Genomic DNA, 26,749 nt, shown 5'->3' with positions numbered 1-26,749 from the left:
CAATTATCGATAAAAAAGAAAAAGGTTGTAACCCACAGGTGGTCACAAAGTTAAGAGTATCTGTGGCTTTTACAGGTCAAATTTGGTTTGAAATATGTACGTAATAAAGTATGGGAATTTAATTTATAAGTGAACGTGGTTTTGGAATGTTAGGATGAAATAATAGTTATAGATAATTTATGAGAATAGAAGATGGAATTTTAACCCCTGGAGTGTCGGGGAGATAGTTTATACATATCAATTGAAGTATTCGTTTCTTAGGGCCGATTTTTCAATGCTTGGATAAAACTTATTCGTCGAATAATGTATCCCACCAAAAACATTTTCATGTAAAATGTTGCCAAGACGAGCCCATATGACTCGCACTGTCAAAAAGTTATCAGATCTCATGTAGAGCCAAGCTTCTAACACTACACGCCCTAACTCTACAAGGCCTAACTTCACAAACTCTACACCTTAGTCAAAATATGTGGCTTGGCCATTTCGCTACATTCACATCGGCGCAAGGTGAAAAATTAATTCACTGTTCATTACTTTTGTGTTATACAATAGTTCTTGTAGTAACGAACGGCCAAGCCACATATTTTGACTAAGGTGTAGAGTTTGTGAAGTTAGGCCTTGTAGAGTTAGGGCGTGTAGTGTTAGAAGCTTGGCTCTACATGAGATCTGATAACTTTTTGACAGTGCGAGTCATATGGGCTCGTCTTGGCAACATTTTACATGAAAATGTTTTTGGTGGGATTTCATTTCTTTTTGTAGGTTGTTTGTAACAATTTTTTTTAACAAGGAGTACCTATACATATATATATCTAGGGGAACCAAGTTTTAGATTATTAGATTAGACCTCTAGCGTCATCAAAATTTAATTTAAAATTACAGGTCTCATACAAACTCCCATCCCCTAGTTTAAGGGGTTGGGGGATGAAAGTTACAAGTTTTATAATTTTTTTGTTGTTTGTGTGCTAATACTAGCTTACATACAAAATTTCAGCTTTCTAGGACATTAGGAAATACCTTAAGAATTTTGATGATCATCAGTGAGTCAGTGACGAAATTAGCGTGTTTTAGATATAAATAAAATCTGAAGTATAAAAGCTAATGTAATTAAAACTTAATATGTTCAATAAGTCCGCTATTGACAATATATCCCGAAAATTTTGTTGATCTAGCATAATCCAAACCCAAGTTATGAGGGTTCAAAAAAACGTCGAAGCGCTTCGAGAAAAGGTAGGTAGTGCCCGTGCGCGTAGTCGCTTGGCTCGTCTTGGCGGGGGCACTACCGTGCCCCCAGATAAAACTACCATTTTAAAAACGTATTCTAATTGCCCGTATTTGACAGTTTACGTGACATTTTAATATTATCGTGTAATACTTTATTGGACGGATAAGTTTTATCCAAGCATTGAAAAATCGGCCCTTAAACTATTACTTTTATATAAAAGTACATTCGTTACCAATTAAGATGACTATTTTGTTTTTGTCTATTAGTTACTGTTCAAAACTTTTCTACTGTTTTTATGAGATACATGTACCTACTGTCTTCTACACATACTGTTTTTATGATAATGTATATCTCTCATTTCCTATCTTTTTCTTAAGAATTTTTGTGGATATAATTTTAACCACGTAGGAGATATTAAACGCATTTTTCGTATTTCTCAAAATATTATTTTCACCGTAGCATTAAACACATTTTTTTTTACCGAATTCCATAAAATAAATAGCATTAATTTTTTTTCATGATCTCTACCGCGATCTCTACAATAGACTATTTTATCTGCCTTGTTATTAATTAAATGTCAGATCTCTCGGATATTCAATCCTTAATTAACCGTTATTTTCAAACCAATCTGGATGACTATAGACTCAAAAACTATTCCTCGAAATAAATTAACTTAGCTAAATATATATTGCTACCACTCAAATATTCCATTTGTCTAAAACCAATTTACATTTTAAAATCAATTCTAAGTCTATCTAAATAGAGTATAATTTACAATAAACACTTTTATAATTTTCATAGCCGGAGGAAAGGACCCAAATTATGGTCGATCAAAACAGGATATTTAAAAAAGCGGTTTATTTCCTTGCCTGGAATCTCATCACTCATATTTATAATGACTCACTTTTTATAGTAAAGCAATATATTTTTTACAATACGTTTAAAAGAGAGCAAATTATAAAACTGCATTAATAAACCATATGATAGCAAACATAATGCATTCATTACGTATTATTAGTTAGTTCACATATTATAATTACTTACATATTTGAAAAACGAGGTCAAAGTTTATTATTTTTGGTTTGTAAACATAACTCCCTGCTTCCTCAAAATAAATATTATATTGCACTCACATTTTAATACAATTAATCGTTTTAAAATGTTGTGTCAAAATGATCAGTAGTTTCTTAGTACATACCTACTACATTTGTCTTTAACTCTACCGCTACATATGCTGTCAAAATTTTACCTTATTAGTTACTAGCGAACCGCCCCGGCTTCGCCCGTGGTACATATTTCGCAATAAAAAGTAGCCTATGTCCTTTCTCGGGTATCAAAATATCTCCATACCAAATTTCATGCAAATTGGTTCAGTAGTTTAGGCGTGATTGAGTAACAGACAGACAGACAGAGTTACTTTCGCATTTATAATATTAGTATGGATTATTAATTATTAAGTTATGTCAATAACTTTTTTCTATTTTGGCGCGCTTTTACCACAATACCACGACAGATGATAAAAAAATAATTTGGAAAATCCAAAAGTGCACGCCTCATAATTTTTTTTAAATAAATATTTATTAATTATTATTTTTGTTTATTTAATAACAATTAAACCACATCGAATCAGACCCTGAAAAATGAAAGGGTTCTATTCCTGAGCATACTCAAGCGTAAGAGAAAAAAAAAGACTCGATTAGTAAAGTATTTCGGTCGCTATCGTGTTAACAAGAAAAAGATGATCCGCACATACAGACACACGGACGTCCAAGACAGAACTTTTTTAAACTGTTTTTTAACTAGTTTAAATAACAAAAATGACATCAAAAATATCATGAACGTTAAAAATAGTATTTTTTCTTAATATGTGTGTGTATGTATTATCTTACAAGTGCAATGTATGATACATAAAGACATTTTAAGTTTGAAAAATCAGATGTTTTGCGCGAAGTGACAGTAGTACCCACCTCAACGCTTCGCTTATGAGGCGTGCAATATGTATTTCATTGAAAATCTCTGACATCTGTATCAAGTATCTTGTTGTAGATTATTTCTCAGAATAATTTCACCACAGTGTACCATCCGTCAAGCCTTGCCCCTTGAGAAAAACGTTCCAATGAGCTCATAAATATATCAAACTAAAACAATTTATTTGTACTGTTTGATATATATAGTACCAGCACAGATATATGTACTGTTTGATATATTATATAGTACCAGCACAGATATATGTACTGTTTGATATATTATATAGTACCAGCACAGATATATGTACTGTTTGATATATTATATAGTACCAGCACAGATATATGTACTGTTTGATATGTTATATAGTACGAGCATAGATATATTATGTAGGTACTGTTCGATATAATATAACGAACATAAGCGCAGGCGTAACTCGTCATAGCAAGATGTTTGCCTGCAGGCGTTTCTGTAACTGGTCCACTACGAAGCATTTCGGAGATTTATCTTATAGTCATGTTATGTAGGTACATGTAGTATTGGTGTTTGTTTTGATAGTTTCGTAACAAGAGATGTATGTACTATGTACACATAACAATAATTGTAATAAAATTGGTAAGTATTTTTTTTTATTCAGTGAAGGTTGTTTAGTGAATGTTTCTGATATGTCTCTCTATTTATTAATAAGCGATTACTACCTTCTATTTGAAGTTCCCTAATTCGCAAAAATTATGACTATTTCATATCGTCTTACTACTTAATCCATACTTAAACTGCCTACAGTTTAGATATCCTCAAATAACATAATGCCAATAAAAGCTTATTCTCAAGTTATTCTCCACGGGTCATAAACATTACTGACGTTTCTGAGAAAGTCATTTAGTCAGTGGGTTTGGCTGGAGGGCACAATTTGCTGAGACGAGGTTCGCTCAAATTGTGCCACCGTTCGTAATATTATATGTTGCGGAATGTGGTTATGATACTGCTGGTGTTTTTATACTGTGTGATGATTTATATTAAAACTAGCTTTCCGCCCGCGGCTTCGCCCGCTATGTCTAAAACTTAATAAATGATATTTAAACCTTCCTCAAGAATCACTTTATCTATAAAAAAAACCGCATCAAAATCATATCGTATTAATTTAAAAAATGATTGTAAACACAGTACCTACATATGAAGACTGATTTATTTTATTTATTTATTTAGACATACCAACAGAGTACACATAAAAATTATAACAATTAGATCTTAACAACTAACGAATATTAATGTGATGTATACACCAATTACAGGTAAGACTGATACTACGAAAGTGTGTCCATATTATTATAATCAAAAAATGTAATGAAAAGAACCTTTTAAAATTTACGAGAACTGAGCGAAGTAACGAACAAGGTAAGTATCAATGTAAGTATATGGCAAAAACGTAAATTTAACATACGTATAAAGCTCTTTATGTACCTACATTTTACTTATTACTTCAGACCTAAGCCGATTTACCGCGTTTATAGGTATCTCGAATAAAGCCTATCCAGATTTATGTCCCTATAGGTAGACTAGTATTACTCAGAATGTAGTCATGTTTAAAACTAGATGGAGCAAATTGACATTTGTATGAGAGCAAAGGGTCTTCCGCGGATGCACACGTTTATCTATACTAATATTATAAAGCTAAAGAGTTTGTTTGTTTATTTGAACGCGCTAATCTCGCGAACTACTCGTCCGATTTGAAAAATTCTTTCGGTGTTAGATAGCCCATTTATCGAGGAAGGTTATAGGCTACAGAAGTGTAGCCACGGGGGTGAAACCGCGCGGAGCAGCTAGTTATTAATACTCTGCAAAAAGTATGGAGATTATCTGCCAAGAGCATGAAAGGAAATAGGAGTAGATGAGTCTTCTCTGGCTGCACGACAACATTAGAAACGAAATAACATGCAGTGAATATACCAATTTTTATAACAAAACTAATATTATCATCTGCTCGTCTTCTACAATGCGCAAATAAGTCCTTGGCGCTTAATCTATCCGTAAAATCTGACACGTTTCGTATGTATCATCTAGTTTACTATAATCTGTGGCATAGATCAGTACAGAAAATAAAGGCCACGACACATTGTTTGTCGAAGCTCTCGCATGAATTGTTTGCTCAAAACCGGTCGAGCTACTGTGAAAATATTATGTTTGACAAGTGTGGTAGTTGTGACGTCGTTTAGGCATTGGAAGACATCAGTACAAGGTTATACAGACAATTGATAGATATTGTTTCTGTTTGTAGAAAGTTAGAGGGGTATATAAATAGGAAGAAATAAATATTTAATTGGGGACTTAACAACGCTTCTACTATACCTACTAGAAAAAAACTATTAAATATGCGTAAACATGACAAATATGTTTTCATATTCAAAACAATTGTTACTTAACAAAACACACGAACACCACTCTGTAACAGTAAATATTTTGGCGCCAATTTAGTATAAAAACTTTTACACAACACTTCTATTTCTAGTTATTTGTACGCTTGTAAATCCTAAACTATGTAGAGATATTTAAATTCCACTGAACACGTAATTAAAGTAAGAGTTTGGAATGTATCAATCACCCTTAAGAGGCAAAGACAGGGCAATAATCTCGTCAAATGGTCAGATTTAATTATTGCCTCATAAGTAGGGCGGAGGCTGATTAATGGTCCCGCTTCTCGTTCAACTAGTTTTGTCATTCCGTCTTGATTAGACCAATTCTATTAGGTTTTAAGTATCCTGGTTAATTACTGTTGCTTTTATCTGTGTTTGATTAACTAGAGGTAAAAAAACCGGCCAAGTGCGAGTCGGGCTCGCGCACAAAGGGTTCCGTAGCAGCAAATATAATAAATTACAGTTAAATCAACCTATCTCAAAAACTATAAGAGATACTTTGATCAAACCAAAAATCGTTGAAAGAGTTAATTAGCATGCATCACCTCTATTTTTTTTAGAATTTTATACCCCGTAGTTATAAAAATAGAGGGGGGGGGACATACTTTTTACGACTTTGAGAGCTGATATCTCAAAAACCGTTCACTTTAAGAAAAATGTTTTTTAGAAAACTTTATATCATTTTAAAAGACCTTTCCATTGATACCCCACACGGGTATGTACATCGAAAAAAAAAATTTCATCCCTCAGTTACATGTATGGGGGGCCCCACCCCCAATTCTTTTTTTTACTATTTAGTGTCATATTTTTGTAGCGGTTCATACAACACATATTCCCATCAAATTTCATCACTGTAGTACTTATAGTTTCCGAGTAAATCGGCTGTGACAGACGGACAGACGGACAGACGGACAGACGGACATGACGAAACTATAAGGGTTCCGTTTTTGCCATTTTGGCTACGGAACCCTAAAAATGAGCGTATATGCCGAGCACACGTGTCAGAAGTGAAACTTCTTTGGCAAGATTCAAAGATACCAAAATCGTCGCCTTACTCCATGACGTTACGGAATTGTCATGACGCGACTTTTAAATTTTACTCTAGAAGAACTCTTACTTACTAAAGAAGTTCCACTTCAAAAAAGATTGAAGTTTTATATTTGTTTGCATGATATCGATACCTGAAATATTGTTTAAACTGTGGTCAAATTATCTACCATATAAATATTTTTATGTCAATTTGTTGGCGAATTGTGCGGACGTGATAATTTATAAACCTTTGTAGCCACAATTCTGATAAATAAATTTTCATTTCATTTCAAGTTTACACCAAACTTTGGGAAAATAAGTTTGAAATTTTATATTATTTTGAATACCTATATGTTACAATTCGTCCCATATTTTATCAGACAGGAAAATAATCTTGGTTGTAATTGTTTCGAGCGAAATCTATCAAGGAAGCAATCAATTACTACTGAATATCTTGATCCATGTAGCGATTGATATTACATTGATTTTAGATACATGCCGACAAACAATAGGTCGGTCTACGTACCTTTACGGATTTCCGATTAGATAATTCATTTATTCAATAATAGTATCAAGATATACCAGAAGTCAAACCGTTAACTTGCTCTATAGGATAGTAATTTCGACTCGACCAACACACAAATTTTGAATCTATACTAATATTATAAAGCTGAAGAGTTTGTTTGTTTGAACGCGCTAATCTCGGGAACTACTGACCCGATTTGAAAAATTCTTTCGGTATTAGATAGCCCATTTATTGAAGAAGGCTAAAGATATTATATTATATCATCTCACTAAGAGCAACAGGAGCACTGCGGGTAAAACCGCGGAGCACAGCTAGTAACTAATAAGAAAAAGGAATAAGGAATATTGGATACTTTGCTAAAATACAAAATATTTATTATAGTTCTATTGTTTCTCAGGCTCTATAATCAATACATATAATAAAATTCTAGAAAAGTGGTGTCTGTACAATGAAAATATGTAAAAAAAAATTAGCAGGGGTTATTACTAAATCGATCCCAAACCCAAAACTGTTGTTAAAAAAATTTTTGTCTGTTTGTCGGTTTGTCTGTTTGTCTGTATGTTTGAACACGCTAATCTCAGAAACGGCTTATCCGATTTAGATGCGGTTTTCAGTAATATATTGTGGTAAGCTTCATTTAACATTTAGTGTTTATTTCATGTCAATCAGTTCATAAATAAAAAAGTTATGACCATTTAAGTAATCACAGCGAACATTTGCTAAGGCATTCTAATACATGAATTACTTTATTACGTAAATTATACGCTAAAGTTATTCCTTGACATGTCCAGATGATCATATCGAAAGTCCCCAAGCGTGGGGGGGGGGGGGTGGTTATGCTGAGGGGGTAGTAGGGGGGGTCAAAGGACCTTTATTTAGATTTTTGCTCATAAGTCTAAAACCTGCACAAATATGTAGCATTATGGTTACTTCTAGGTAAATTTTCTATATAAAAGGTCTTTGAAATTATGTCGTAGGTATTATTTTTAACCCCCGACACAAAAAGAGGGGTGTTATGTCCGCTATGTGTGTATTGCGTGTCTGTCTGTGCCACCGTAGCTCGCTAACGGGTAATACCAATTAGATGCGTTTTTTTGTTACATTAGTTGTTTATTATATTATATAGGGGTAAGTGGGAATGAAAAAAACGAATGTTAGTTGTTAATGTAGGTTGTTAATGTAGGTTATACCCAAGTGATATATCAAATGAAAATAGACGACATGTCAGAAACAATTAGTCAAATTTTATCAAAATCGGTTCATCCATTTATTTGATATAGGGGTAAAAGTGGGAATAAATAAATGAATTTTATCAAATATACTCAAGTGACGTATCTAATGAAAGACATGACGTGTAAAGTACAATAAGACATATTTTATCAAAATTGGTTCATCCATTTATTGGATATAGGTATAAAAGTGGGAATAAAAGTTGTCAAATAATATCCCAAGTGGCATATCAAATGAAAGGGCATGACCTGACGTGAGAAGTATGATGAGGCATATTTAATCAAAATCGGTTCATCCATTTATTGATTTATAGCGGTAAAAGTGGGAATGAATAATCGAATGTGGTCAAATAATATAATCAAGCGGCATATCAAATGACGTGTGAATTACAATTAGTCATGTTTTATCAAAATTGGTTAATCTGTTTATTACATATAGGGCACCTTAGGGGTGATAGTGGGGATAAATAATCCAAATGGAGTACCAAACGAAAGGATATGACATGTACATAATATATAGGTATGATTAGACAATAGACATGGTTTAGATCAAAATCGGTTCTGCCATTTACTAGGGGTGAAAGGGAAAAGTTGAACGTCTGTGAAAGTAGAAGGAATATGGGAGCGGGAGAATAACCACATCCTGGAAATTTTGAACTCTTCTGTACCTAAGTTTTATACCTAGCTCAGTTTAGTAATAAATTTTACTAACAGTTCTTTTGTGTTATTATTTATTTTATTTCTTAACTTTATAATAATGTGTAAGTACTTATAATTTAGTTGTATATGATAGTACGTGTTTCAAGACGTGTTTACTCAATAATTGTGTGTTAAGTAGTAACTACTATGCAGTCACTATTCCACGCGGACGAAGTCGCGGGCACAGCTAGTTAAAACGAATAAAATTTGATCGATCTTTTAACGTCTTATATACATACTTAATTTTACACTTTTCATGTTTTATGCTAAAACTATACTATCAAGTATCAACTTTTTGCAACAATTGAATAAAACATTAACACATAATTAACTACATATACGGCAAATTTTTTCTCACCTAAGTCTGTAACAATAGTAACAACGATATAACCTCGTATCCCGTTAAATAATTACTTGAACTCATGGTTAAAGCCTCCACATTCCCTATTGAGAGCGAACAATAACTTATCTATGGTTAATTATTAACTGAGACTATGATCTGAGTAGTTTGTTTTTGTACCGGTTGGTTTAGGGTTCGTGGAGTGTTTTTCTTGTACACATACATAAAAAAGCAATTAGAAATACATCATAGATCAACAACATTACCTTCTATATCTCATACACTATCGAATTTTAAAACCTAATAATTTTGCTGTGACGTATTAAAATGTACTACTAATCTATTAGAAATAATCTAATACAAACACTGTAATAAAAATGAATTTATTCTTGTTTATGACATGTAGAGTCAAAAGCTCTACAATTTAAAATCAACTCTAAAAATCTTAAATCTTATTTTCTTATCGTTAAAATTACATAATATTAAGCATTAAAAATATTGATATGGATTCAGATTATAAGTATTGGTATCCCAAATAAAGTGTTAAACATCTGCAAGCAACTAATCACGGTAAACTTAAAAGCACAACCTTATTTGACAAACATCTAGATACACTAAATATTAATTATTCGGTGCTCTTATAATCTGTACCAGTCTTGTATCTGGCGGCCATAATAGCGATCGATAATTCAGCTGAGACAGTGCCAGTATCGACACAGTAAAATATTACGAACAGTAGGGCAACTAAGCCTTTTCCATAAATTACCTATGTACCATTGAGGCAATAAAGTTTTTATTCGTAAATCTTTAACTTGTTATTACGGGGTAACGTTTACGCCATACGCCGTGGTCGTTGGACGCAGACGTTCCATGTGCTCTTTAAAGAACATTCGCTACTAACAAATACCGCGACGATTGCTTACATGTTTCGTCAAAGCGCATGTTTCTACAAGTGAGCCGTTAGGAACATTTTGTAATAGTATGTTGTTTCCGTACCGTTCATGTGTATTTACTGTGGCATCGGTGCGCGTGCGCCGATTAAACTCAGGCAATCGTCGGCAGATTGTGAGCAGATACCCATCTGTAGGACGCCATTTTCGTTTTGTTTCTTGGTAGCTTATATAATTGTAGGCAATTGGTGACTTGTGAAGTATAGGCTTGTAATAGTTCTTTTTGTTTTTAGTAATGTTGAAACGACGTTTTGAAGTTTGAAGCTGAGTTATGCTCCAGTTGCAAGTAAATGTGATGATGTTATATTGATTTGCAACATTATTTTCATATTTTAAAAATTGATGTCATTTCGATTTGTTGGTAAGAGAGTTCTGATATTCATCTAAATATTTGAAAATTTGTTGAAAGTTAATTATCTGAGTTACTAAAATTATTTACCTTTGACCGTCGATGTCTATACAAGGTCTATACATTATTATTGTATTATTAAAAAAAAATAAAGATGAGGATTATATATTATTACATTTATATACGTATTTGGCTCGTGTGTATGTTTTTATAACCGTGTTTTTCTGTATATCACATTAAAAGTGTAATTAAAATACAAGAGGTAATAAAAAACACTGACGCAAATTACAACTTTGTGCAGATCTCCACAAAAAATTGGTACTTTATTAATTTTTATGTTTACTTATTCATATAGAGTTCCACAAGATGTAGGTATTTTAAGGATTTTTTTGTGCATATTTATGTATTGTTCAAAAGAATAAGAATGTAGAGTCATAGGAAACTGCCTCATTTTTTCGTTGTGGTTACAGTTTTGCCAATATTTGACATTTAACCCTGCATGTTTTTATTCGCTCGTCAAATTTATTGTTTTTCATGTAACCAAAAAAAAAATTACTCTGATCGAAGGTTGTATCAGAGTCTGTTATTTGATAACATCGACACTCGCTACATTTTAATATGTATCTCTTTGCGCAATCTCTATCATACAGTACAGAGTTTAAACAACAAAGATGAACCGCCAACGAATATCATAATCAGAGAACAGCAGGTGTAGAGAAATGGCCACACAACGACGCGACTTTCCAATTTATTCACCTATTCAATTCCCACGTGTTTCCATTAAAACACTGCAATCCTTTGTTGCGTTCACTTTCTCAAAAAACACTATGACACTTAGACATTACGATGGCATTGTTTCACAAACGATTACAAGCGCAAACACAACTATTTGCTGCGCGGACGCATGCTCAACTGAAGAGTATGGCTAGCCAACCGCGAAAGACCGGCGAGCGGGATAGACTATTACTAACAGACGCGTGCAAGCGAGACACACGATATCATCCTTTGACAGTAGCTATTCAAATTTTTGTTTTATTACACATGTCTGTTGTGGCTCGTAAATTATTTGCGCTTTAATTAGACAAGTGAAAGGTTGAAACAAATCAAGCTGTCAACGAATATGCTATAGAGAGACTTAGATATTGTCGTTAATGGTTAATTGGGCCCATCTTGGATGTTAATCAAATTATTTGCGTATGGTGTTTGTTGATTTATTTGTTTCTATGTTCAACAATGTTTCTTTAAATATGTAGAGATGTAGAGATTAGATAATTAATGTTCTGTATATATTTTTTATATCCCGCGAAAAGTTATAAAGAGGTATCTCTATAAATTATACCTATTATATAGAGCCTTTTGAGGGGCTTCATTTGATTATTTATAATATAGAGTTTGTACTAACATATTCATCTCAAGTAGGTATATTTTTTTTAATTGACTAGCAGTACTAGCACATAGAGCTTCATTGAGTTGGCCATTTATTGGAAAAAGGGTTACAACTCGCACCCCACTAAGCTTTCCGATCATTAATTTTGATTTTTTTGTGCAAAGCTTATTAAGTATAATCATCAACGAAGTTATAGGTCAGAGAAGATAACCTTAGGAAAACATATATATAGTATATATATAAAAAGATGGTTAGACTGGCATTTTTGAACTTAGAGCTGACCCCTAGCAGTATTATGATTTAATTTATTAAATTTTTCAATAGAACTACATATCTCTACATTGTTGTTGATAATGTGTATATTATTCCGCTTATGTATATTTGTACGTGCCATCCTTTGAATTGGAATGCGACTAGGGAGAGTCGAATAATTTATAAAAATATAATACATTTTTCCATAAGTCAAAGCATGGTAGATCACTTTATTTAAAATTTAGGATCACATTTAATGCCCAGATTATTTCAAAAGTAAGATGCCAAGTTTTATTAGTGAGATCTTGCCACTCCTCTGAGGAGAGACAGTCAATTATTTATGTCGGTATTTCCATATCAAGTTCATTAATTACGAATTTAATGCTATTTATCATAAATAGAAAGCCGCCTTACTTTCCCGATTACTTGATAACATGAAAATTATAATAAATTATTTACGAGTAATTTCTTTAGGGGGTTTATACATGAATCAATTAAACGCAGCGATTGCTCTTAATATAATATTCTGGTACTATTAATACGGGCGTTCGCGGAATTCAGCTCGTTCAGGAAAATAAAAGATAAAAATGGTGAAAAAATATATACGTAAAAACAAAAGCGATAGATAGCTTTTTATTCAGTTTTGAAAAATAAATCTATATCCATCGTATTCCTATTTTTGTAACTTTATGACCTTAAATGTGGGTTATGTTTTCCTGTTTCAGTCAAAGTTATTATAAACAGCGTCGTGTATAAAACACCTAAATTAGAAAACCACGACTTTTACAACTAATGAATCCGATCGGAATTCTTCTAATTTCAACTTAATTTTATGACTCTCGTAAACTTATGTGTACCTAGTGTTAGTGTAAACTTAGAAGATGTCGCTTTATCAATCAATTAAAAAGTATAAGTAAACATTCAATTTTCTATTACAGTTTATATAGATTGTGAGGCTGTATTTTTAATTTATCTTTTATAAAAACGCGTGTGTATGTCATGTTATCGCCATACCTAATTCTGTTACTTGTTTTACTGCCTTAAAGTTTAGAATTATGAAAAAATTTATACATCCAAAGATTAATTTAATCAACCACAAAATTATCACATAGCAAAGTTTAGAGCAAAACAGGCTCAGTAATTACCGCGGATGCACGTATCATTTGCTACTAGACGTTATTGCTTCACGTCATTATTTGCGACATATCCTAATGCTTTCCTCTAGACATGAGATTAAGGTTTATTTACAAGGAAAACTGGGAAAATAGAGCTTTGTAATGGGTTCATAGATTTGAAGAGTGGTTAGTCATATTGACGATTTCAACGTAGGTATTACAATAAAGATGAGGTAAAAAGTTTATTAACGTTTTAAAGCGCATTAAAAAGTGTTATTTTTTCTATAAAGTAACTTCAACATCATATTTTTTTGAAGTGAAACTTCTTTATCGGGGTTGGAAAAAAATGTTGTGTAACATTTTTCCGTTACGCGCCATCTTGTTTTTATCCCTACCACGCGTGATTGACGTATTTCTGTAAAGTTGCATATAGTAAATTATTTTTTGAAAAATAAGGTCACAAAGAAGTTTCACTTCTTACGTGTGTACACTAGTACACGCACACATTTTTTTTTCAATAGTCGATTTATTCATACTAGGATCGCAGTTTTTCAATTATTTTCATCTCCATACATCCATAATAAACATAATAATACGCTCGATCTGATAATAATGCGAGATAATCCGACACTATCCTACCATCGGTTGTTTCATATAATTCCATTACTGATACAGATTGAAAAGCAATAATAAATATAATAATTCGATCGTGAGTCGGAGCAGGCACGTCCGGGGCATCTTAGCAGCCGCCATACCGCGCGTGCCAACATGTACCTGAGATTTGAAATGCATACTAGATGGACCATCTAACTTCGTCTGCAAAAGGGTATTCTTTAATTTTTTTTATTTGTTCACGTCATCTATACTAATATTATAAAGCTGAAGAGTTTGTTTGTTTAAACGCGCTAACCTCGGGAACTACTGGTCCGATTTGAAAAATTATTTCGTTGTCTGATGGCCCATTTATTGAGGAAGGCTATAATAATAATAATAAGGCTATAATCATCACTCTAAGATCAAAAGGAGCGGAGCCATGCGGGTAAAACCGCGGAGCACAGCTAGTTAGGTATAAATGTAGTAAACGCAGCTCTACGCTTAATATCTAACCAAAATCTTGTCAAATTATTAACTTCAATTTTTCTTAACATCGCAACATTTATCATTGATGCTTTGCTGACTGTTTTCAACCCGTGATGTTAAACAGGTATGATTATTGATGACATCCTTAAAAATAAAATTATTTACATTATTATAATATTATGATGATAATGGAATGTTTTCCTTGTAGGTATTTTACCGAAAGCCTTTAATTATATAATATCTATTTTTAATTATATTAAATACCGTTTTAAAGACCAGAAAATTTTACGACAGGTCAACAGGTTCTCTTATGCAAATACATCGCTAACGGAGTACCTATACATACATAGGTTTAAAATTACATATAGGAATGATTTTAATTAAATTTCAACATTTCCTTGAGAAGCTAGTATGTAATTAATATTTGCAACGGTAGTTGTGTAAATTCATGTCTTAACTAAGAGATTATATTAATAGAGAAATAAATAAGTATTCCTATCCTAATTTCTTTTTTAAACATGATTTGATGGATTATACATAATTCTTAAACTGAAATTCAAAATTGTAATCAAAAACTATTTAACGAAAGAAGCTTAACTATCATATAAAATAACATATTTATCATATTTTATTTTAACACAAGAAAATAATTTATAAAAAATATATATTTTGAGCTACGCGTGCGTTGAACTCGGATCCATGCCACTTAGCACAAATACCATCTTAGCCTATATTTGTATAGATTAAGTTTTAGTGTCTACACGGTCATCTCGCATGATATATTATGCCATGTGCTTTCATGCATGCATGATATTATAATTATAATAATAATTACTCGCAATCGATTTCGCTATTACCTGCTCTCTATCAGAAATTTCAATCATCTTTAAGGAATTATCTCGTTTGAATTTTAACGAATATTACTTATTTGAAACTATTTATATTTATTTACATTGCCAACATAAAAGGAAGAATAAATTATAGTACAGAACAATTGCTTCAATGTAATTCCAACAATCCCTTTCGATAGAGACGTTCAGTGTACTGTATGCAAACGAGCAGACCCACATAGCTGAAATAGTCTTCACACTTCGAATCCCACTAAATATGTAACAATGGGATATGGGGTTACGATTAAATAAACTATAAGTATACAATACAGTAATAAATAGAGATTTATCACGGAATCTTAAAGCTATTCTATAAATTTATTATCAGACAAAATGTCTCTTTCATATTACATATTTTACATAACACATTGTTTATAATTAAAAATGTGTCTTTTATTCATTTAGTACCAAGTAGAAATATGAATAGGTACTACTACTACGTGGGACCTACTACTTTAAAAAAATAAGTAACACAATCTCTGTTTGTTTTAAAATGTAATTTATTGGAAAAAAATAAATCATGATGGAAACCATTGCATAATTTCCTTGTGACAAAATAACATTATAGAACGTGGATATTCATATTTGCAAAACAACCATCCACAACATAAAGAAATCGCAAGCAATGCTAAAAGTATATTCCTGCGACAAGAATCTCTAATTAAGGCTAGGCCAATGATATTTCGATAGTGTGGAAACTTTATTACTTGCATATTAATAAAAACTTGAAGCAAACTATTATTGCATGCCTTTGTAACGACTCTACGTTCGATAAACACTAACCTTCTGTAATTATATGGCAAGGGGTTGATAACCTTTCACTTTGTTAACAAAAACTCAACAAAATCCGCAAAAAGCTTAATCTTTGTAGGTTTATATACTTTATATGCAAGTTTAATTTTAAACAGGTTTTCGTTTACAACATACATGTGAATTACCGTAAAATGTTGTTATTGTACCAAAAAGGGATAACATATTGCCGCTATAAAAATCCAATAATATGAACATCTACATAAGATCTTAAATAATTTATTTATTTTAAAGTTTACTTAAATTCGGAAAGTTTACTTAAAAAAAATACGGAAGAAATTTATAAAACATTATTCTTTTATCTGTTAAAAATAGTGTTAATATTAGGTATTAAGCTCATATAGCAACAGTAACGTTATTTCAAAATGCAACAAACAATTAATTTTTTTAATACTTTCCAAAGGTTACGTAGCCGTGCATTCTACAACAGGTTACATCACCTGTCCGTAAAATTACAACCGTTAGGGCGGATCACCCTTAGCTATTATTCCGCTGGGGAAATAGGGTTTGAAATAACCTTTATTATTTATATATTCGATGTTATCATAAGGAATGTGATTATCTTTTGTGAGAGCCTTAATTACTGGGAGACTCGTCTATCTTTTCTATTAGAATTTATATTTTGAACTAATCTTGTAGGTCCTGTTATTGTTGTTTATTTTTTTTACCATAATAATGATTTAAATTTTGACAAAAAAAATATGCATGAAGTAAAGTATACTGTATCAATGATTTGAATTTACAAGTATACAATGAAAGTATGCACGTAAACGTAAAGTACACACTTTTTAATGTTTTTTTTAAAATGCGTAGAACTATTTTTGTCTTTATTCTTTGCTTTGCTTTCTTTATTCGTTGCATTAAAAATGGAAAACTTCAAATCTTTCCTGAATGTTTATTACTGTAGATTTTAAATGCTCTGTAGTGTAAACTGTAAACGACTTGAAACATTTTATCTGCCATTTTCCTAAGTTATTACATTAATCAACAAGTGTCTTAAAAGTAAACATTCATAAGAAAAACAAATAAATATAATAAACACGTACTAAAGATGTAACAGCTGATATCAATGTGTTATATGAGCTCTCAGGCCAAAGTCATTAGTATTTCTTATCTCAGTAATATTTCGCTCTGATAGTAACGACGCGGTATTAAACATGTATGCGAGACGATTATTTATATAGATATGGATAAATAAGTTATACGGTCATATTAAAAGGGAAGACAGGATCGAAATGAGCCGCTTTGTCAAGGCTTTGTGTTGTTAATTTGTAAACAACTTTGTTGAGAGATATTTCTGTATGTATTAATTAAAGATATATTATATTGTTATGTAATCTAAATTACGAATATAATTTGCACACAACATGTAATAGCTAAATCATTTGCACACAAGAATATGCGTTGCAAGCAAGTATGCAAGAATAGTCTTAGTGTTCTTTGGCACTAACGCATACTAATCCTAATAAAATAAAATTGTAATACTGACAAGAAAAAAACAACTATCGAGTTTCTTGTCGGTTCTTCTCCATGCTTTTCGAATCGGTGGTAAATGTTAAAAATATGTAATGACGATTTAAAGTGCTTATAAAAGAAGTCTAATTGAATAAATAAATGATTGAGTTTGAATCCGAATTTTGAAGTAATTAAAGATAATCAAACCATGGAAATTGCATAATGGAATACATTTAATTGCAGCGTATTTCCAAACTATACATAGCCAGAACGCAACCATAGGAAACTGCTCGTGTATACTTTGTAATGCTGTTTTTAAGTTTGTTATTACAATATATACACGAATTGTGCGTACTGATCGTGTATACTTTGTTACGCGGATGCTTGCTTCTTCGTTCCAAACTATACACGAGCAGTAGGTACGCAAAATATGTATAACTAAATATAGCTACTACACAACTTACGCTTGAACGAAAAAATAAATATATAGGCAATCAAAGACTTGTACAGTTATATATATTATCTACTTGATTGATTCAGTAAAATATGGAAAAAAATATTATTAGGTAAGCTTAGAAAAATAAATAGGTAACAGATGGGTTACCTATGGGTTAAGTTAGGTTCGTGTTTTTTTTAACTACACAAAAATAGCTCCGTCGCCTCGCAACCGTCTTCTTCTGGACTTATTAGATTCTTACATTTTAGCACTATTGTCAATTGTAAGTCGTGTAGTATAGTCGGGAACGAAGACACAAGCATCCTCGATACAAAAAATATACGATCAGTACGCAACATTATATACACAATACACATGCATTTTAATAATAGATTTCAAACAGCAATACAATAATATAAACGCGAGCAATGAAGACGCCGCGCTTACCTACTCCGAAACATACACGATTAGTCCGCATGCGTACTGGCGCTGTATATTTTGGAGCGCTATTCTTACTTACTTCACTACAAAGTATACGCGAGTATTTGCGTACTGCTGTTGTATAGATTGGAAGAACTTTGTAAAAAAGTTATTTCCAAACTATACGTGATTAGTTTCACACCATTGCGTACTGGCCTTGTATAGTTTGGAAAGACGCTTAATTGCAAGCATAGAAATCATAGAATACACATAGGCATTAAAACTACAACTACATATTAACTTAATAAATGCTATTCACCGTTTAATAGCAAAAAATACAAGCCAATCGAGATTATAGTCTAGTATCACAAACGATTATTTTGTCCAACAAAAGAAGAATTGAGATTGGCTACAATTTGGTCGCCTTACAGAGGAAATTATATGTTAGAGCCTGACAAAAGCTCGAGGTGGTGAACGGTAAATCTAATAGAGAACTGGTATACAAATTATAAATATATATTATATTACTAGCTTCCGCCCGCGACTCCGTCCGCGCGGAAAAATTAAGATTTATTTATTTCTACGTATTTTTCCGGGATAAAAAGTATCCTATTTTATGCCCAGGATAATAAGGTATAATTATACCAAGTTTCATCGAAATCGAACCGTTACTTTTTACGTGATGCCTTCACATACAGACAGACAGACAAAAATTTTTTTAATCACATATTTGGGTTTGGTATCGATCCAGTAACACCCCCTGCTATTTATTTTTTCAATATTTTCAATGTACAAAATTGACCCTTCTACAGATTTATTATATGTATAGATAGATACAGGTCAACAGAATATTGTGATCGATTTTATGCAGGATGTTAATAACAATATTTGAATACAATTTATGCAAATAACAATATCTAATATGGAAGAAATTGGATGTGTGACTATCCAATAAAATTAAAAGCAAGTTAAAGAAAATAAAAATAATAATGTAAGCTTAGTTTGTATGTAATTAAAACTAGAGCCTCTTCATTTTCAACAACCCATAATATTTTTTTTGTAATCAATGTTATATCTACCTTCCATGCCATAGATTAAAATATCTCTCAACTGTATTAAAACTAGCTCTCCACATTTCCATGCGATTTGTTTGGGGATAAAAGTGCATTTTAACCTTGGGTCGTTAACGATTTTAATTCAAAATTACATTCAAACGTATGTTCATTGTTATAGAAAACGTAACAAAAAAACAGACAGACTTTTTTGCATATATACAGTGAACATATTATGAAGTATGGATGAACTATTATTAATGCCCTCTATCAATCCCCTTTTTGTAAACTATGTATAATAAAATGTTACGAATGCTGGGCTAATTTTATTGAAGCGGTATCTGCGTCATTAGTAGTAAGAGCTAATAGCAGTAAGCTCTTATCTACAAAGGAACCGCTTAAAGCTTCCATTTACAAGCTTTCGAAGTTTATTGATTTAGTAAAATATGCAGATTGTTAATTATCATTATAATATATCACTTTATTGAACTCTAAATAAACACAAGGCTATAAATGTTAACCTAGCATAAATTTCGATTCATACATATGTATATACATGTAACATACATTATGTTCACGTGATTATACTTACCCTTATTTAGATAATAAGCTTGTTAAAACAATGGTTACCTGAAACAAAAACATTGTAATTAATTTTAAGATAAAAATCTATCTCGATCGCAGATTCAAATTTGTAATCACATAAATCAGTTACTAATACATATTTATTTGACAAACACTATATATAATATGTTGTAATTAACGAACAGACCATTTTATTTATTTATTTAACAGTTTTATGTACCATTACAAATTTTACATAATATTAAAAGAAAAGGAAACATTCATAGCACATAAGGCAACCTTATCGCTTATCAGCAATCTCTTCCAGGCTGCCCAAGGTAAAGGATAAAGATTAAACCACAACCAAAAACCATCATTATTAATACCATAATTATCAATTCTTTGAAATTAATAATACCCTTTAAATCAAACCAACATAATGCTAGAAAAAAATGACAATTCATTCCAGTCCATAGCTTAATTAAACAAAAGGAATCATGAAGCCCATCGGCCATTTTGTATTTCGCACTTAATGAGATTTATTTATGAACATGCATTTAGTCTTGCATGTGCGCACACGCAAGCATGAGATACCATCGTCGGGAATCGAACCCGCTAATTAGCTGCACCAATATGGTAACACCTTTATTTAGACTTGCATATATTAAGGATTTCCTGTTTTCTGAAAGCAGATTCAAATTATGTCTTAAAAGTGTGTCGAAGCAGAGCATTTATAAATGTGAATATGATGTTACATAGGTTTTTTGTAAAATTAAATTGTAAAACTGACATGATTTAAAAGAGTCTGTTTCTCAAATATGTAATGACGTTTCAAAAGTGCTTTTTTAAGAAGTCTAATTGAATAAATAAATGTTTGAGTTTGAATTATAGAGATGTAACAAAAACACATTATTTAAATGTTGATCGTTTTGATATTTGTAATTTTCAATCTCCGACTCAATAGATTTTGACGGAACGTACACTAGTACGTTCATACGTTCGTAAAATAGCTGCTTATTATTATATTATATATGGGAAGAAACTTATATTCTTTTTATATTGGGGAATAAAGGGTTGCCTACAAAAAGCTTTCGCAGGCGCCTTAGGAATTAAAGTTCAAATTGCTTGGGACATAAAAGCCCCGACCATTATGATAAACGTGGTTGCTATAAATCAATCCTTTTGCTTCGGCATACACATCATTGTTTTTGTTTATTATGTTCCTTATATGTTTAAATAATATATATTTTTGGCAAAACCAAATAAATAATTACACTCTTTAAAAGTATTGCACTATCTATTCGAGCTTGAAAGTATTCGACTATTGCTTTCAAACCAACGTTACGCAAACTTTTCTATTGTCAATTTTCTAATATATATTTTTATAAGTAAGAACATTAATACCGCATTTTAGTCCCCAAGGAATACCGCTACTTACGGACCAGAGTGTCCAAACGGGACCATCGATCACAGATTATCAACGGCCGTCACGACCCGTGTGATGCTCAACTCTCACGCTCATTGAATTTAAAGGTAATGTGTGGTGTGAATAGGATCTTTTGGACGGAATTTATAAAGAACTAGCTTTCTGCGCGGCTTCGCTCGCTTTGTTACTCGCTAAAACCTTCCTCTTGAATCGCTCTATCTATTCACAAAACTTTATCAAAACCCATTGAGTAGTTTTGTAGCTTACAGACTTTAGAACAGACGCGGGAAGCGACTTTGCTTTATACTATGTAGTAAAAACTGTCCGTGACCACTTCGAAAAGCAGTGGTGAGGACCTTGGTCTTAAAATCAATATACAGGGGTTCGAAGAAACAAAAGTTCAACGACATTATTGTGATATAAGCCAACTTGCACTTGGCCAGCATCGTGAATTATCCTGTACCTTCATAGAGGTTCGTATCCCTGCGTTGGGAACATTAGAACATTAGTATTATATGTATAGGTTGATGATGACATGATGACACAACCAACAAGTCAAAGTAAAAATACAGTCGAAGTAACATACTCCTTTATTGAAGATGGTTAAAATACGTTATGTATTATTAACTTTTAGGTGATGAGAGCGTGGGTAATATTTCATGCAAGATAGATTCATTTCTTTACTTTTATAAAAACACTTAGTATTAATAACTATAATACATCTACGTCGCATATCACGCACGTATCTTATAAAATTACTTATTTGTCGTGAAGAAATTAATTTCTTTCAAAACTTTCGTCATTTCCTATCATTACTATCATTTTGTTATTTTTATCAATTATAGTACACTCAGTTTTGATTGGAGTGAAGATTGATGCATCTTGTGATTAGGAAAGGAAATTGATTTTTGGGCTATTTATTATCTCTTTAGAGACGATTTCTTTTGAATTAGTTTTTGTTTACGCCTTTGTCTGAGAAATATGTTAATATTCTATAATAATATTATAATTGGATAACTTGTGTAAATATAAACTTAATACGAAAATTAAAATGACATGTGCAATCGATAACGCAACATAAACTAAATTTTATCTAACATAACATAACTACATTTCTTTTTTCATGAACACACGTTTTTCCAAATTACATCAAATTCCATTCCTATACAAATGGGTTATTAAAACAAAACAGTGCTTGCTAAATTCATGTTTTCCTGTGCTTTTGATGGACACTTTGTTTCTACCGAATTCCTCAGCAGCCAGCATCAATTTTGGGAGTCACGCACGCCGCGGGTCATCTGAACCTATCATTACACACTATTATATCTGTCTATGCCTCAGAATTTGGTAAATTAGTTTTTGGGGTTGCGTAATAAATATGGACAAAAAAAAAGGTTGTGGAATAATTGAATTTGATATGCTTCTTGGTTATGTATAGGCATAAAGTGTTTCTTATTTAGGTTTATCTGGATGTCACTAGCTGTCATTAATTTATTTTTCGCTATAATTCAGATTATTAAAAAATTTATTCATACAGAACCCATGAAATTATATACTACCTGCATAATATTATAACAAATAACATATTGTTTTCTCTATTAGTACATACTCTCATTTATATGTCTGGGATAAAAAATTCCACATTTACCAAATAAGATGAACATGCACACAAGAAATGGATAAACAATTGATTTTGTTGGAAATGAGCATATTATCTTAAAACTAAAATATGTGGCTACAAAATGCATGTCCTGAATATACATTTTTATAAAAACTGAACTGTTTATAAACCAGTTTTATGTGATATGAGAGCAAAATAGGAAATTTATATTAATTTTAAATTCAGTGTCTTGTCCATGTTATAAGAACCTGTTTATGGTCATTTCGGTCAAGTGTGTCTCGTTCGAGAATTATTTGACATTTGTAGGAGATTTTAACTTTAAATTTTCTTTAAAGAAATCTGCAATACTTTGCTTAGGATTAAGATACAAGCTTATGCATGTGACTTTGTTCGCGTTGTTGTTTTTGTGTTAATATTTTTTTTATATGTAGAGTTACTTCTCCTATGTTTTATATACAAGTTTAATTCTCATTAAATCGGCTCTAGGTTAAATAAATACTTAAAATAAGAAAACATACAGACAATATTGTTTAATTATTGTTTAGTAAAAGAGCTTTAAATATTTAAGCTTTCATTCGTAAGGTTTAAATAATAAAATAAAATGCGTTCTTCTTGTATACCCCTTCATTTTCTTACATCTTACATCTGAATCAATAGTTTCGCATATATCCACGAATGTTACATAGACTTCGCAACATAAAATCTTAAGAGATGCAAAACGCAGACAAAGTAATATAATTTTTATGATTAGTAGACTGACTGCAGTAAACTTTATCAATTTCTCTATAGTCCCATATCACTTCTTGATATTCATTGGGTATAATAATATATTTCACATGATTTTATTTTGAACTTTGACTTGAAAAAAGATTTTCCTGCATCAATCTCGTTCCCACTTTTTAAGTTGTGTGGTTTGTCTATATTTTTTAACAGTGCATTTAGCACTGTTTATATATAATTTTTAAAGTTATTCTTTATTCAATCAATGTAGAGTCTGTGTGTACCTAAACAAAAACTAAGAATGGAAAGAACAATCATCTAAATATAATGCAATTTTTCGAATCGATCGGTTAAAAAAAAGAGCATGTGTACCGAGCACACGTGTCAGAAGTGAAACATCTTTGGCAAGATTCAAAGATACCAAAATCGTCGCATTACTCCATGATCTGACGGTATTGCCGTGACGCGCTTGAAATTTTACTCTCAACGCGCCTATAGAAGTTTCACTTCAAAAATTCTCTTACTTCTACAGCAGTATTGTTCAGTTTGTTATTAGAATATTTGCATAAGCTTAAGGCGACCACAAATACTTAATTAGCAGTTATAACCTAACCTCATTCTAATTCCACATGTAAATGCAAAATTTGAATATATAATTGCCAATTGCATTGCTTAGACCCGAAACCGCAGTACATAATTTTCAATTAACCAAAGCTCGTGAAATTTTACACACGGAAGCCCAACCATTGCAATAATTTAAATTCAATAGCAATCCGCAGAATGTTCGCATTCAACTAAGCCCTGTGATTACATTTTACGACACTACCGCCTATCCACGTGAGCGGGCGATAGCCGAACTAATATAAATTAAAGTTCGAACATTGGTTACTAGATGGCGCTGAAATAAATAACAATTCTAACACCGTTGTTACGGTACTTTCGTTTATTGCTCTTTATTCGTTCTGAGGGTGTTTCGGTAATTTCATAACCATGTAATATGATCGTTTTCATTGTCTAGAATCGTTGGGAAGTAACAATAATGCTCGGTTTTATATACTTATCGCTGTTTTAATGACTTGGCCTGCTGCGTGCACCGCGCTGCCTGGGGCTAATTCCTCAATTATTTTAATGAGCGAAATAAACGAATATCGTATTGTTTTATTAATATTTCAGCGGCGGAATGGTTATTGCCTTGTCTGTGGCGGTTACAATGTAGATATATTGTTATGTATGTTTAATTTTAATAGCATGTAGGAATGTACGTTTTATAGGTGCCTGTGCATAAATTATTATCTCAGTATTTTTTATATGCCTTGGCATTGAGACATTAATTTCTTAATTCCAATGCTCTTTTATGATATGTATTATCAATTATGTGTTAAAAATGTGTTGTCGAAAAAAATACAAAAAATATCCACGGAAAGCAAGTTTACGTAAAGTAAGCTTTAAAAAATAAATCAACCATAATCACGCTTCCATGAGACGACAAAATTATTTTTAAATTGTCAAAGATAATCATTTCTAAATCTTTTCTCACGAACTCGTATCAAGTCACAAAACATTTAGACAAACGTATAATTTACTAGATTTCCGCCCGCGGCTTCGCCCGCGTTTTCAAAGGAAAACCCGCATAGTTCCCGTTCCCGTGGGATTTCCGGGATAAAACCTATCCTATGTGTTAATCCAAGTTACCCTCTATATGTGTGCTAAATTTCATTGTAATCGGTTCAGTAGTTTTTACGTGAAAGAGTAACAAACATCCATACATCCATACATCCATACATCCATACATCCATACATCCAAACAAACTTTCGCCTTTATAATAGTATTAAGATTAAGATTAAGATTAAGATCTGCATTTAGCGATATAATGGCAGACGAAATGATTCCGTGTCAAATGATAATTGCTTTATTTCTGAACGATTTACTTTTTATCGTCTTTATGTTTGTCATCAAGTGAAAAGGGCTTATATTTCCTACTAGCGATCTGCCCTGACTTCGCCCGTGGTGTGATGATAAGATAACAGTCATAATATGTCATACAACAGTCATAATATACAATGGTGAAAGAGATATTGAAACCGATCAAGTACTTTTGAGATTATAACGTTCAAACAAAAAACTTCTAAGTGATTCTAGAGGAAGGTTTAAGTATATAATTTATTAGGTTTAAGACAAAGCGGTTGAAGCCGCGGGCGGGAAGCTTGTATTTTTTATAAAAGACTGATAAAGACAATACATTAATACATTTCAAAGAAATCACATCGACGATTATATTCATTGGAATCCGCTCCTAACAAATACTCTTGGAAGAATCACAATACAACAACATTGTTCTTATAAACAAACAAACAATATTCATTCGTGTGCTTTTAGTTCTGTAACATCGTCATATTTGCTAACTAACGGACGTGAATACTGTATTTTTTATTTACAAAGATAATTTAAAAAAGTTTAGTAAAGAGTGCATAGTGCATAGTCCAAAATGTATAAATAGTGTGAAAAAAAGATTAAAAAGCAGATATACCATAATTAAAAACTATTTTTAACAGTATAGTTTGAGAGTGGATTTATATATAACTTACCTAGTGATGACCTTAAATTTTAAATATTTACAATATCTACAATATGCAATAATAATGCATTAATTAGTAAAGTCCGAAGATAATTAATTGTATTGTAGAGTTTTACTCTATCGTATCTGATTAAAAAATGAGTGCATAAAACTAACCAAAAAAACGAAAGTGAAACCACCAGCATGCAATCACAAAGCAACTATTTATAGCGATGCAGTAAGTGT

At 31.8% G+C, this 26,749-nt stretch overlaps 1 protein-coding gene across 7 annotated transcripts in view; it reads right to left on the bottom strand.

Moving 5' to 3' along the window:
• LOC149481376 (uncharacterized) overlaps positions 1–26,749 on the bottom strand; it is a 465,629-nt gene that overhangs the window by 310,912 nt on the left and 127,968 nt on the right. For 4 of the 7 annotated variants that reach the window (XR_016316814.1, XM_089705002.1, XM_089705001.1 and 1 more), the window contains exon 1: positions 11,477–11,642. The exons of the other annotated variants lie outside the window; for them this stretch is intronic. The gene's annotated coding sequence lies outside the window, so the exon portion shown is untranslated. Of the gene's footprint in view, positions 1–11,476; positions 11,643–26,749 lie in introns of those variants that run through there. 7 annotated transcript variants of the gene reach the window in all.

The sequence above is a fragment of the Colias philodice genome, chromosome 16 (assembly GCF_061535455.1).
Source record: "Colias philodice isolate Cphi_HAF_F1 chromosome 16, ilColPhil1 Martin Lab GWU primary, whole genome shotgun sequence".
NCBI lineage: Eukaryota > Metazoa > Arthropoda > Insecta > Lepidoptera > Pieridae > Colias > Colias philodice.
The sequence above is the reverse complement of the archived record's forward strand: the minus strand, read 5'-3'. Positions and strand labels throughout refer to the sequence as shown.